This window comes from Delphinapterus leucas, chromosome 18 (genome assembly GCF_059928025.1).
Source record: "Delphinapterus leucas isolate spDelLeu-1000000601 "Yukka" chromosome 18, BTC_Dleu_Yukka2, whole genome shotgun sequence".
Taxonomy (NCBI): Eukaryota; Metazoa; Chordata; class Mammalia; order Artiodactyla; family Monodontidae; genus Delphinapterus; species Delphinapterus leucas.
This window is the reverse complement of record NC_143146.1, coordinates 18,529,948-18,545,287: the sequence shown is the minus strand read 5'-3', so window position 1 is coordinate 18,545,287 and position 15,340 is coordinate 18,529,948.

Below are 15,340 nucleotides of genomic sequence, written 5' to 3'. Positions count from 1 at the left end.
ACTAGCAGAATAAAACACTAAACTTTGAAATTACTAGGAAAAGCCAAGAAAACACACAAAGTAAAAGATAAGAAAGGGAACAAAAGTAAGCAATTATGGAAATTAGCACAGAAAATAGTTTTAAGTAGTTTGTCTTTTAATTCATGTAGTTAGTTTCATAATCTGCAAGCCTTGGTTATTTGTAGCAATGGGCAACGTAGGCGGGTGGTGGTTTGGCCATGCTCAAAGTTAAGTCCTATCCCCCTACCTTGGTGCCCTTGGCCCGGCAATGAGGCTTCTGTGATGCCTCAGCTCCTCAAATACAACAAACAGATCTTACTTTGTATTCTCTAAAATGACTGCAAAATAGCATTCAGTAAATGTCTGTGGAATGAATTGAAGATCACTCCCATCCCAAATATTATTTTACAATTAGTGTATTCTCTGATGCACTGCAGTAGATTTTCACACCATTCTTAAATTTCTCATCTGATGCCAAATTTTGTCCAGAGGTCAAGGCTGAAGATTATGCTTACTTTGATGGAAAGGATAGAAAAAGACACTGAACAGCAGGAGATGAGGGGCACTGGATATAAAGAAAAAGCTATCTGCGCACATCTGTATGTGTTTGCAGAGGTGACAGGGTTGGCTGAGTGGGTTGGAATAATGATCTGGTGGGTTGTGGGAGCTTTACTAGTGGGTCTCAGAGTGTGATAAAAAAGGGTTCAGAACAGATCTTGCAGAAGTAACTCCCAACCAGTTTTCCTTTTGTGTAACTTAGGGAATGAGAACTGAGTCGATGACCTCAGGACTGCTGCGTTTTTTGTTTTACTTTTTGGCCATTGCTGTTCTCCACCAGATCGTTGTAGTCCTTGGGGAGTAACCTACTTAATAAACTGGCAAATATTTGTGAAAATATGTATGCATAACGTTATACTAAAGGCTATGTGTGCTTAAGGAGATTGTAGGTGATTTGGAGATAAATCCCGTGTGTGAATTGGAATTAGTAAAATGCAGTGGTAACTAACAATAAAAGCCTCCGAAAATAGGTGCTCCTGGAGTTCAGAAGGGAAATGACTAAAACTGTGTGCATTTGGCACACATTATAACATACAGGTAATTAGAGGGGCACATTTTAACTCAATCAGATTTAGCATCCATAAATACAGTAATCAAGTTTTGTGTTTGTCTTTTATAGATTTAGTCATGGTATGTTGATCCTTGCTTAATGTGAGGAATCTAATATTTTACAATTTTTTTCCAGCCAAAAATGGAGCGTGCAGTTTAGTACCAAGTGAAACCATTCAGTCATAGTTGATTGATGCTACTTGTCAGAGAATAAATTCCTGGTGTTCTTGCTTATACTGAATATGAGACATCTCACTGCTACAGAAGGGCTTTGCCTACTTAAAGTGCTGGTGGAATATTAAAATATCAAAGACCCAAAACACATGTTATTCATTTTAAAAACTTATTCAACCTGCTGATGTTTAAAGCCTGCTGTAATATTTTAATCATAGGTCTGTCCAAAAGGATGCCATCCAAAAGTAATTTTCATTTTTTGTATAGGGTTATTACTTTGTATTCATTTGCTGTATTAAAAAAATTAAGGGACAGCAAGACATTTATACAGTCATGTGATTCAACTTGAAATGATAGGTTTCTTACACATATCTGGTTCTGGATAATGATAGGATCTAGAATAAGGAAGCACTAATGAGCCTAAAAAACTCTACTTGGGAAATGGTAAAGTTATAACTCGATAATTCAGTGAGGTTACAGTGCAGATATTAAATAAGCATGTTACACAATGCCATTATTTTAAGTAGCTGAGAATGAATTAGCCATGATCTTTGCCCACTTTCTTTTAGCACAATGCTAGCTAAACACAGAACACATGCTACTAAGATGCTGAAGAAAATTTTGAGATTAATGATTGATTTTTACACTTTCACCATGTTTTAATAGTCTAAGTAATGCTGACACTGTTCTGTCTTAAACCCATCAAATAATTGAGCCAAGTTTGAGGAAATCAATCTCTACTAAATAGTTAACCATAAGGTATATTTGTATTCGCAAACAGAATGCTTTCAAAATGTTCCACTTTTGAAATTGTTTGAGTCTTTTATGTTGACCCAGTGACTTTGTTTGCAAAGGTAAACTGAAGTGGAGTTAAGCAATTGCCTAGCAAATTTGATCGCTGAGATGACCATACAGGATAAAATGAATAAAGTTATCTTCAGAAAATGTACTTAATGACAGCAGAATTTTACTCTTCCTAAATCTTTAGGACTTTTTGTTTGCTCCAGGAATCATCACAGTTATAGTCCTGCATTCTTTTTCTTCCTTCCTTTCTGTGTCTCTTTGTTTTCTAATCTCTCTCCTTCCCCTTACCTGCCTTCTGTTCTTTTATCCTGCCTCCCCCCTCCCTCTCTTTATCTGTTTATCCACTTATCAATCATCAATGATATGCACATGGTTAAGGATTTTGCCTGGTAATTATTAACCTATCCTTATAAAATTTTAAGTATTTGGGGGACTATAATGGTAAACAGAACACATTTTTAGTTTCAGTTGGGTCTTTTACATTCATATGGAAAACCCAGAGGCAAGACTAGTGTTTAAAACAACGGTGCATTTTGAAACATGATGAAGACCAAAATTATTTTCTACTGGATTCTTACTGCCACCTGAATTAACTGCCTATTTATTGGGCCATAGTCATAACAACATTTCGTATTTCCTAGTCATCTTAACTTCAGAGTGCCTGGAATTTGCATGGTGTCCAGTCTATCTTGATGCCATTTTAATCTGAGAGTTAGATGAAGGTCTCCCAAAGACTTTTTAATCTCATGAACCCATGCCCACAGAATAGTGAGTTTAAAAGATTGCATAATGATGTCAAAGAAAAGCTTCTTGTCTTTCAAGGCCGTAAAAAGTTCCCTGGAATGTGGACAGCTGGGGTTGGAGGAGAGCAAAGAGTGCAGAAACATCATCATGGCTCATTCCCGTCTTGTGAGGGTTGGGCACAGGTAAGTAACAGACATCCCAGTTATACTGGGAGTTTGACAGCTGGCCCTGGCACTTCACTCCAGTGACAGGCCTGAGAAAGACTCACCAGACTTCTTGCCACTCATTATGGCTCAGGAGAGAGGTAAAATGGTTCCTGTGCATCTCAGGAGGTACAGGAGTGTCAGCCCTTCATCCTTCATACAGGACTTGTGAATATCCTTATGTTAATTTTACTTAAAGTTAATAGTTATCTGACAATTATTGACGCAGTGTCAGACCCTCGTTATTTGTTTAATCTCAACAGCAACACTGAGATAGCTGCTACAATCACTGTTCCCATTTTACAGATGAGGAAACGGAGAGATGCAGCTCAGCCAGTTCACAGGGCTGATAAGTGGAAGAGCCAGAATTTAAATCTAGGCAGTCTTGTTTTAGAACCAGTTTCTTAACTGCTATACTGCCTTTCAGAACATCTTGTACGTTATGATAATTAGACTCAACAAAATATAAATACCAGCAAAATATTACTTATTGCTGAGCAGAAAGATTTGAGGGGATTTAATATCTGAGTTTATACTTTCACCAAACTTTGTAGAATAACCACATTTCTGTTCAAATAAAAAAACTTACGGGGCTTCCCTGGTGGCGCAGTGGTTGAGAGTCCGCCTGCCGATGCAGGGGACATGGGTTCGTGCCCTGGTCCGGGAAGATCCCACATGCCGCGGAGCGGCTGGGCCCGTGAGCCATGGCCACTGAGCCTGCACGTCCGGAGCCTGTGCTCCGCAACGGGAGAGGCCACAACAGTGAGAGGCCCGCGTACCGCAAAAAAAAAAACTTAAAATGAATGTATTTTTTAATGGAAAGAATTGCATAAAGGACTCTCACCAGAAAGACTGAGAGAAATATATGCAAAAATGTCCATTGCAATGTTATCTGAGTGGTGATATTTTTTCAGTGATTTTTTTTTCTTTTTCTGTGCTTTTATTCTTTGGAATTTGGTTTAAACCTTAGTTTTTAAAAATAAGGTAAAAATTATGTGGGGATTCTATGCTAAAAGTAATCTTGATGTAATCACTGATTTTCTGGAGAAAACATTACCAAAAATGATTCAGAAAACATAGAAATTGATCAATAACCAAGATGTACTTTAAGATGTAACTAAATAATCACTCTTATCAAAGCATTGAGTTATTTTAAATATCTGAGGATGAGCCAGTTCCAATGCTGTTATAAACTCTTAAAGACTAGAAGAAAAGGGGAAAAAAAGGAAAAGGCTTCCTAATGCATTCCTTCAGGTTAGCACTAACACCTGCAAAAAATACAAAAATATAACAGGATAATCTCACGACCGATGCAAAAGAACTACATAAATATAATGCAAATAAGATCATAACAAATTTAATTGTATATTACAACAGCTGCTGTCACCACTATGACTTAGCTCTGCTTTGGTAGTGTTAATAAACTCACTGAAACATCACAGAAATAATTGACATAACTATTGGAGAAGTGGAGGCAAAATGATCATTACTAGCATTCAAAATGATTGCCTTTTTTGCAAACCCAAAGAAAAGTAGTAGAAAAATAAGACTAATAAGAGACTTCAGTGAGGTATTTGCCATAAGATTAAGATGTAAAAAACAATGGTTTTCCTAGATTCTAATATATACAAGTTACAAAATAAAAGACTGCAAAATAGTTTAAAATACCTAGGAAAAAAAATCTTGAGACATGCAGAGTGAAAGGTAGAAACGTTTAAACATCACTGAAATTCATAAAATAAAACTTGCATAAATAGACTACTAGCCAGGTTTCTGTATGAGAAAACGGTAATAGATCAGTGTTCACATACTACTTTATTGAGCCAACGCTGCTCCAATAAATTTAGTGGAATTTACTTTTGCATTTGGCAAAAATAATTCTTGTATCTATCTGGAAGAACAAACAGGTGAGAAGATAAAAAAATTGAATATCATGGGAAATATACTAGGTATTAAATGGTTTATAAAGTTACACTAATGAGACACACTGGCAATAATCAAGATAAATTAATGGAACAAAATAAATACGTCTCCAGTAGGCACTGTTATATATAAGAACCCAAAAATAAATAAGAAAAAGCCAGAATCAAAATTAAAATACAAACGCTAAAAATGTTTGAAACAAATAGTTACTATTCTTTTTTTTGTTTTTGTTTTTTTGCAGTACGCGGGCCTCTTACTGTTGTGGCCTCTCCCGTTGCGGAGCACAGGCTCCGGACGCGCAGGCTCAGCGGCCATGGCTCACGGGCCCAGCCGCTCCGCGGCATGTGGGATCTTCCCGGACCGGGGCACGAACCCATGTCCCCTGCATCGGCAGGCAGACTCTCAAGCACTGCGCCACCAGGGAAGCCCAGTTACTATTCTTAATATAAAAAGTCCATAAAAAATAAAGTTCTCTAAGGAATGAACAGGTGAAAAAATGGGTGTTGAGAATCCAAGGGAACTGAAAAAAAGGTGGCAACTAAATATAATGTGTACTGGCTGAGAAAAATGGCAGAATTAGTGTCAGGCATGGGCGGTATGGCTTATTTATATGCCCGATACCCAGGGATTTTTACTTGGTGGTGAAGGGAATATTTTTAGAATATTATGAATATGCATTACTACATCTTCTATTTGTTTTCTTGTCAGAGACTGCTTATTTCACCCCACTGTCTCTTTCCCCTCTCCATCTAGGAATGGGATCAGCAAAGTTTTATCTGGGCACATGTTTGCCTAGCTAGAGAGTCCTGGATCCTTTGCAGTAGGAGTGGCTATGAGACTAAGTTCTTGGTAATGAGAAGTAAACAAGGGTGATATGTGCAACTTCCAGATCATTTCCATTAAAGCAATGTGCTTATTATCTTCCACTATCTCTTTTCCTATCTTTGGAATGAAATATGGGCTTGGTGCTGGTGAGGCAGCTTTGACTATACAGAGAAGCAAACGGAAACTCTAGGGTTGAGAGAGCATCAGGTTGAAAGGACCCTAGATGACCTTTGGGTGCAGAGTCTTCTACCTTAAATGGGATTGCCCTGATAGTAGAGTCTGAGACAAAGGCCTGCGAGCAAGTAGTTTATTTTAAAATGATTCCAAGGGCAGGAATGAGGAAGAGAGGAATGAAACAGGAAGGGAGTTATCAAGTTGGCCACTACTAAAATTGCCTGGTGTTCCATTCCTTGAAACCCTCTGGAGACCCTTATGAAATGCATTCCAAAGCTGCCTGCCTGGGATAGAAAGGGGAAATCATTTTTCTTACTGGTTCTCAATTCCTGCTGACTAAAATGGCTCCAGTGGTTAACCATCCCACTCTCTGGAAAACATACACTGATATCTTTTAGATTCACTTGGGCATAAATTAAGAGATATACCACACAGGCTCAAGGTGCAGTATTGTCTGTGTGCTCTGAAAAGTTGGTTAGTTTGTGTAGAACTCCTTGCCTCAGAAGTAGCTGCAGTAAGAAGTATGATTAGGGAGATAAAAATGGTGCACAAGAGATGGTCAACACAATGCACTCCTTGCACCACTCAGATCCACTTGTGTCCTGCATTAATCCCAGTTTATCACAGCATTCCTTTAAAGTTATGGCTGGCCACAATTTCAGCAAGCACTTAATATAAGAGGGTTTCTGGAAAAAGTTACGGTCCTATTACTGTAGCTAGTCCTGTCTCTGTTATTGTCATTTATCATTTCCTTTCTCCAGCACATTTTCTAAATGTTTTTTTGAGGTGTAATTGACCTACAGGATTATGTCAGTTCCAGGTGCACACATACTGATTTGATACTTCTCAGCATTACAAAATGATCACCATGATAAGTCTACTTATCATGTGTCACTTATACAGAGTTTTCACAGTTGACCCTTGAACAATTGGGGGTTAGGGACATTGACCCTCCTGCGGTCGAAAATCCATGTATAACTTAAAGTCAGCCTTCCATATATGTGGTTCCTCCATTTTCCAGTTCATCCGTATTCTCGATTCCACATCTGCATACTGAAGCAACTGCAGATCATATAATACTGTATAGTATTTACCATTGAAACAGATCTATGTATGAGTAGACCTGGGCAGGTCAAACTCGTGTTGTTCAAAGGTCAAATGTACTATTGACTATATTCTGTATGCTGTACATTTCATCCCTGTGACTCGTTTACTTTATAATGGGAAGTTTATACCTCTTAATCTCCCTCACCTATTTCATTTATCTCTCCATCCCCTCACCTCTGGCAACCACCTGTTTGTTCTCTGAATCTGTGACTCTGTTTCTGTTTTGTTATGCTTGTTCATTTGTTTTGTTTTTTAGATTCCACATATAAGTGAAGTTATACAGTACTTGTCTTTCTCTGTCTGACTTATTTCAGTTATAGTAATACCCTCTAGGTCCATCCATGTTGTCACAAATGGCAAGATTTCATTCTTTTTGATCGCTGAGTAACATTCCATTGTATGTATGTATGTGTGTGTGTGTGTATATATATATATATATATATATATATATATATATATAAAATATATACCACATCATCTTTATCCATTCATCTGTCGATGGGCATTTAGGTTGCTCTCATGACCTGGCTATTGTAAATAGTGCTACAGTGAACACTGGGGTGTATGTGTCTTTTTGAATTATGGTTTCTCTGGGTATATGCCCAGTAGTGGGATTGCTGGGTCATATGGTAATTCTGTTTTTAGTATTTTAAGGAACCTCCATACTGTTCTCCATAGTGGATGTATCAGTTTACATTCCCACCAACAGTGCAAGAGGGTTCCCTTTCTTCCACGCCCTCTCCAGCATTTGTTGTTTGTAGATTTTCTGATGATGGCCATTCTGACTGGTGTGAGGTGATACCTCATTGTAGTTTTGATTTGCATTGCTCTAATAATTAGTGATGTTGAGAAGCTTTTCATGTGCTTCTTGGCCATTTGTATGTCTTCTTTGGAGAAATGTCTATTTAGGTCTTCTGCCCATTTTTTAATTGGATTGTTTGTTGTTTTAATATTGAGCTGCATGAGCTGTGTTATATATTTTGGAGATTAATCCTTTGTCCGTTGATTTGTTTGCAAATATTTTCTCCCATTCTGAGGGTTGTGTTTTTGTCTTGTTTGTAGTTTCCTTTGCAGTGCAAAAGCTTTTCAGTTTCATTAGGGCCCATTTGTTTATTTTTGTTTTTATTTCCATTATTCTAGGAGGTGGATCAAAAAAGATCTTGCTGTGATTTATGTCCAAGAGTGTTCTTCCTATGTTTTCCTCACAGAGTTTTATAGTGTCTGGTCTTACATTTAGGTCTCTAATCCATTTTGAGTTTATTTTTGTGTATGGTGTTAGGGAGTGTTCTAATTTCATTTGGGCCTTGTTTTTATATCCATTCAGCTACTCTATGTCTTTTGTTTGGAGCATTTAGTCCATTTACATTGAAGGTAATTATGGATAGGCGTGTATTTATTGCCATTTTGTTCATGTTTTGGGGTTGTTTTTGTAGTTCTTATCTGTTCTTTCTTCTTCTTTTGATTTCTTCCCTTGTGATTTGATGAGTATATTAGTGTTAGGTTTGGATTCCTTTCTCTTTTTTGTGTGTAGATCTATTTTAGACTGATTTGTGATTACCATGAGGTTTATAAGTAAGTAAATAAATAATTTTCCCCCCCAACTTGTTCCCTGCACTAAGGAGCCCAAAGTTACCAGATAGTTTTTGTAGCATCAAGTTCAGTGTATTTTTTAGGTCCTCCAAGTAGAAACACTTCCCACCCACTCTCCTTCCAAACATGGACTTCAAATACGGCAGACTCAAAGTCTCAAAGTCAAGAAGCACAAATTCTGCAAATAAGTCACAGGGAGTAATGGCTTGAAGCCAATTCTCATTTCGCCCCTTGGTTCTGAGCAGTATGTCTTCTAGCTCTGTGGGCACATAACCATGTATTGGCTATGATGGTTAATATTATGTGTCAGCTAGGCTTGGATAAGGGATGGCCAGATATCTGGTAATACATTATTTCTGGGTTTGTCTCTGAGGGTGTTTTTGGAAGAGATTGACATTTGATTCAGTAGACTGAGTAAAGAAGATCCTCCCTCACCAATGTGAGCAGGCATCATCCAATCTATTGTAAGTCCAAATGAAACAAAAAGGCAAAGAAAGAGTGAGCGCTCTCTCTCTCTTCTTGAGGTGGGATGTCCATCTTTTTCCACCCTCGGACATCGGAGCTCCTGGTTCTCAGGACTTAGGACTGAATTACTCTTAACAGGTTACCTTGTTCTCCAGCTTACAGATGGCAGATTGTGGGACTTGTTTGTCCCCATAACCATACAAGCCAATTCCTATCATAAATCTCCTTTTTCTATGCTCATTGCAGCATTATTCACAATAGCAAAGATATGAAAAAAATCTAAGTGTCCATCAATAGATGAATGGATGTAGAAGATGTCATACATATACGAAATGGAATATTATTCAGCCATGAGAGAAAAAGGAAATCCTCACATTTTCTACAACATGTATGGGCCTTAAGGGCATTATGTGAAATAAATCAGAGAAAGACAAATACTGTGTGATATCACTTGTATGTGGATTCTAAAAAAGGCAAACTTACAGAAAGAGTAGCATGGTGGTTACCAGGGACTGAGAGTTGGGGGAAACAGGGAGATATTGGTCAAAGGGTAAAAACTTCTAGTTATAAGATAAATAATTTCTGAGACTCTAATGTACAGTGTGATGATTATAGTTAATATGCTATATTATACACTTGAAAGTTGCTGAGAGAGTAGATCTTAAATGTTCTCAGCACAAAAAATGAAATGGTAATTATGTGGTGTGATGAAAGTATTAGCTAATTCTAAGGTGGTAATCATTTAGCAATACATAAGGATATCAAATCAAATGTACATCTTAAACTTATACAAAGTCAATTATATCTCAAAAGAAAGAAACAATAAAGGAATTTTAGGGAATAAATGTTACATTGATACTAAAAAAATAAAAATAATAAATAATATATATATGTGTATGTGTGTGCGTGTGTATATATATATATATCTGATTGGTTATGTTTCTCTGGAGAACCCTAATACACTGGCCATTGATTTAGTGCACATACTTCATGCTTGGAGCACTCCACCTTAGCAGTGATCATCCCTGATCTGGTGCTTATCTATTCCTTTTATTACTATTATTATTATTATTATTAGGTTTCTGGGTGAGGAGAAATATTTAAGACCAGCAGCAGACAATGTGTCAGTGGCCCCAATTTCTTTGTTGTAAAGCAGGTTTCTTGGTCTGAGTGATATACTATCATATTGAATCAGGTATTCTGTAAGTCTTCAGGTGATGGTGGAACTGTGGGCAGAGACGGCAAACTGGTATCTGGAAGAAGTGTCTGTTCCAGTAAGGACAAATTGTTGCTCCCTTCAGAATTTAAGGTTGACTCAAGGTGATCAGTTTGTCTCCCAAGTGGTTGGTTAGTCTCTTTGTACATGAGAGATAACCAGTACACCTATCCTGAACAGCTGCCTACTTCTAGAGAGAAATACAGATTTATCTGTTGTTTGAACCATGATTGTTATGATAGTTTAAGCTGTACTCCAATTAATGCAGACGTTATTACCTAGAAATAGGGTGCTGCTTTAATAAATACTTTTAAAATGTGCTTATGGCTTATTGATTGGGAAGTGGATAGTAAAGAAGCAGATATGGCATGCTGGAAAATGATTGTCAGGTAAGAATTAGACACTTTGTAAGCAGAAGTGAAAGGGAATATAGTTCCAAGTGAGTCGTTCTCATTCTGTAGTATAAAACCTGAGTTGACGAACTTGACAGTTTTTGGGTACTCCCAGGTTTGGCAAAGTTAATGTCTTTAGTACTCCAAATCACAGGAGACAATATTATCCTTCAGATCATTTCTCAAGAGCCTCCATATATGTTAGCCAGAAAGTGGAAGCCAGCCCTACAATAATGGATTAAAAGCATTCCATTCCCACCTAAGTATTTTTTTAGATGGCTCTAGGTAATCACTACTAAATTAAGAGAAAGTTGGATAGACTGAACACAACTGGAAAACAAACTAGACTATGAAAGCTTAAGAATTATAACCAGATACGATCTTTGACTGGGACTGCATTTATATGGACATAACTGGAACCAAGTAGACTAGGAGCCTACTACGTTTTGGGGGAAACAGTTTGCCAGAAAAATCACAAACTCGGTACCTGTCTCCAGAAATCCCCAACTGGAACCTGTACCAGTAAAAATCGGACTGCAGAAGTTGTGCAGTCATCAAGAAGGGAATACACTCAACAACTCACTTCAGATGTGTGCCAGTTATCAACTTACGCCTTTCAGCTCCAAATTCACCCTTCATTGCCTGTTCTGCAGAAATGGAGCTTCCCTTTGATGGAGCCTGCCAACCGGCACTGTGTTAAGCTTTGTCAATAGAAGGGTCTGGAGACAGATTGTAGGAGGAAGGGGTTTTCTTTCCTGGTTCTGGTGCGCTCACCCGGTGGCTCTTCTCCGTTGCCCACCTCCCTCAGTGTGTAACAGCAGCGACTGAGGCAGCAGCCTCCTCAGGCAGTGGCACAGTGGAATACCCATGGCCGGACACTACCCCCTGAATAGCCATCCCTGGCTCTCCAGAGAGTGGATTACCGATAAGTTCCCCTGACTTAACCCTACAGTGACTTCTCTGGCGTTCAGTGAGCCACGCTGACCCTCTTTAACAAGTTTGAGATCTCAGTGCTTTGGGGGTTTCTTCCTTGGGGCCCTATCTTAGTCATAGGGTAGTGGTTTTTCCTTACATTTGCTATTCCTATGTTCTTTAGAGTGCTCTTTACTTTTTACTAGCCAATCCCTCGTTCTTCCAAACCCCTGTTTAGTTAGTAATTCTTCATATTAAACTTTCCTTGCTCAAATTACCACATGGTTTCTCTCTCCTGATTGGACCCAGACTGATACAGGATGATACCACTGATATCTTTCCCAGATAATGGAAAAGAATGACTCTCCCAGAGGGTAAGACCAGTGGCCATGAGAGCAGTAGACAAACAAGTTCTTTCTAGAGATTCCAGAGATCAGAATCAGAGCCTAACCAAAGAGTTTACTTTCTTGCCTGGGAACGAAGACTTCTCAGTTCCTGCCAAACAGGAATATCACAGTGATTACTATGTTTCCCACTTGTCATTTTCAGAATGGTAGTTTTTATTGCAGCTCTTTATCCTGTATCAAGATGTATGGTAGTGTAACTCGTGTATTAGGTAATGAACTGCTGGTCCTTGAAGATCCACCTTTAGATCAGCTGGAGAGAAATAAACATCACTAGGCAACCCTAGATTTTGAACTGGGAACAATAGCTAGATGCACTTGAAGTTGCATTCCTTGGGGACGCTCTGTTTTCTGCATGGGAAGATTGGTGCACGTGAATATGTGGGAGCTAGAGGCCGAGGACAGAAACTTCTGTTTTCCAGGATTCTTTATCCATTTTCCTTTTAATAATATAACTCCTTGAATTTTTGGTCAGTACCCCAGCCAGAGACTCTATTCTCGCATTCTCCTTTGTAGGTATGTAAGACTGGGTTCTTGACGATGAAGTATGAAGAGAAGTGATACATGTAACAGTCTTGCTCTTAACACAAGTAAGTGTCTGCTCCCCTCTCTCTTTCCCTTGGTCTTAAGTAAAGACACAGTGCTGGTGAGCCAGTTCTGAAGATGTGGTCAAGCGGAAACTCAAGGGTTTTAAAGAGCCCTACATAGGAAACCTGAGTTCCTGAATGTCCTTACGAAGCAGAATCTCCTGCTTACTTCTGGACTGATATGTGAGAGAAAAATTTAAAAATATTTTGTTGCTTTTGTGAGCTGATGTAGGTCTCTTTGTTGTATCAGCTGAGACTGCTCCCTAACTAACACAATCTTTCTTATATTCCTTTCAAATTAAGTGTATTATTTTCCTTCCATCTGACATGGAACTTTTGCAGTATTTCTTTCCCTTGAGTCTGCCCCTCCCATTTTTGCAAAGAAGAGTTTGCAGCAACCTTTGCTTCATCTCATTACTCTTTACTGTCACTGCTTGCAGGCAGAGCCCATGATGTAAATGTAAAATTGTGTTCAGCGTAAGTTCCCTTGAGTATGTAATTATAATGCATTCCAAGGTGCACCTAAATAAGAAGAATAAGAAGAATCTGTTTCTCCAACTTAAGGTTGCTTTTAGTGTTAATCACACAGCAAGATAGAGACAGAGGCAATAGCTGTAGTAACTAACACTAAATGAGGCAGACCACAATATAAAACATTATCCATTTTCATTGCTGATGATCTGGGGAGGATTCAGATAATTTAGAGGCCCTAGGGGTGGGATGGGAGAATTCTAATTTATTTTGGAGGTGCGCAGAATATTTCATAACAAAGTAGTATTTTTGTTCATTCTCAAAAGCACTAAGTGACTTGGTTCTGTTTTATCCTGAACACAAGGTGATGATTAACAAAACATTATCTGTGATTTCTGTTATCAAATCACAAATACTGATCAGGTTTCAGTTATGTAATTTATAACAAGTAAATATATATATGTATACATATACATGTATGAAGATCATTTAATATAATATACTAAAATATGTTTCTAAAGTATGTAAATATTTACATATATATGAAAACTTTAAAACAGAAACAGTCACTGTAAAAGTGATTTACTATTGATGATCAGTTCTTTCATTGACTAAATTCAAATGTACTTATCTCAAAACTCAAACTCTCATATAAAGCAGAGCTTCATAAATAAATAAATAAGTAAATACTTTCATTATTTACTTCATGAATAAATTGTTTTTCTGATTGGATTTTAAACATGCATCACAAGACTCACAGAAGTTTGAATCTAGAAACTTTATGTAAGAGAAAGTATTTTGTGAGTCATTTAGTAAAAATATTCAAATAATTAAAAATAAATGCCTTCATTTTCCAAAATAAATGAACGTAATTGCTAACACTATCTTGATGCTTTTGAAAATATATTGTGAGAAAGTAAAGGGGTATAACTAATTTCAAAACTGGGACTCAAATAGAGGTGAAAAGTTTAGAAATGATGTAGTATTTCCCAAATTTTAATCATTTTAAGCCACTTTCAAAATTTTTGCCATAGCCATATAACACAAAAATAATATTTACCTTATTTTATCATATTCATTCATTTTTACTTAAATATATTTAATTTAAAAAATCAGCATCAGGGTTTTACTTGCCATAAATATTATTCTCAGCACATAATATTATTTTCTAACTACTTAAGTAAAATTATTTTTAGGTGTGCTGTCTAAAGTCCTCTCACATGGCCCACATATCATGCTTTGGTTAATGTATATAAAATTCTTCTAGTATTCAGGGCATAAGTAAAATACAAAAATCTGCTAGACTTAAAATGTCATTGTGGTAAAAATGTATCCATGCCCTAATCAGCCAGCATAATAATAGGTAATAATAATAATTCCATCACTTGAAGATACTAAAACTGTTGAGCAAACCAATAAAATTTAGAACACATCTTATAGAGAAGTGTGACATAGAACAGCTGGTGTTATTAATAAGGGTAACTTCACTCCCTAACTGAGCTGCTCTGGCTTCACATTCACCATAGTTAAAGAGATAAGGGCTGCCAATGAATTGTATCTCTAAAATTAAATATGGTCAGTAGCAATTATGTTACTAAAAGGAACTTGTTTATGTCCAGCTTTTCAGGAATATTTCATTTGCCCAGAACAATTGAATAATATACTTTACAATTATCTTTGAGGTAAGAAAATAATTGTCAGCACAACCCTGAACAATAGTTTAGGTTTTGGTGATTGTATTTGTGCATATCTGTAAATTGCCAGTTTGCAGGCAAGAACTCTCAAAAATCCAAATTATGTTCACTGGATAATAAAGCAATAAGAAAGATTACTCTACAAATTCAGTACACCATTTTCATTGACTATGACACATGTTTCTAAAGGGCAGTGCATTTGGATTTGGAGACAGCGTATTTATAACAGGGGTTTTCTGTCACCCAATGTGTTGGATTACCATCAGCTTACAAATGTGGTTATGGACCAAAATGCTGGATGGAGTCAAGCTTCAACCCACTTGGAGTTTTCTTGGAGTTTTGCCCAGATCAAATGTGCTTGGTAAGCTGGGACACCATACATGCTTTTGATGGACTACAGCTGAGTAATGAAACTTCAGTACTCCATAAACCCACTCCAGTTGTTCCGAGTACAGTGGGGAGCCCTAGCATGGCCACGTAGAGCAAGGCTGTGCAAATTCGTCCCTCCATGTTCCATCAACCCCATGTTTTCCGAGTGTGCTGAAAGC